We start from the raw sequence: 208 nt of genomic DNA, 5'->3' as shown, positions 1-208 counted from the left end.
GGTACAACCACAGGCTCTTTTAGTCCTTCTGGGTAGACCCCTGAGTCCAGGGCCAGATTGCTAATGTCCACCAGGGGCCCCCATATTCTTTCACCACCAGCCTTCACCAGCCATGAAGGACACAGGTATAAGAGGCATGTGATCAGCCTAACAGCACCCAGAATCCTGTCAACATCAGCCTAGGAGAGTCAGCTGAAGCTGTCAAGTA

Source organism: Gekko japonicus, unplaced genomic scaffold (genome assembly GCF_001447785.1).
Source record: "Gekko japonicus isolate JY-2015 unplaced genomic scaffold, Gekko_japonicus_V1.1 scaffold125, whole genome shotgun sequence".
Lineage (NCBI taxonomy): Eukaryota > Metazoa > Chordata > Lepidosauria > Squamata > Gekkonidae > Gekko > Gekko japonicus.
Note: the sequence above shows the minus strand (reverse complement) of the source record.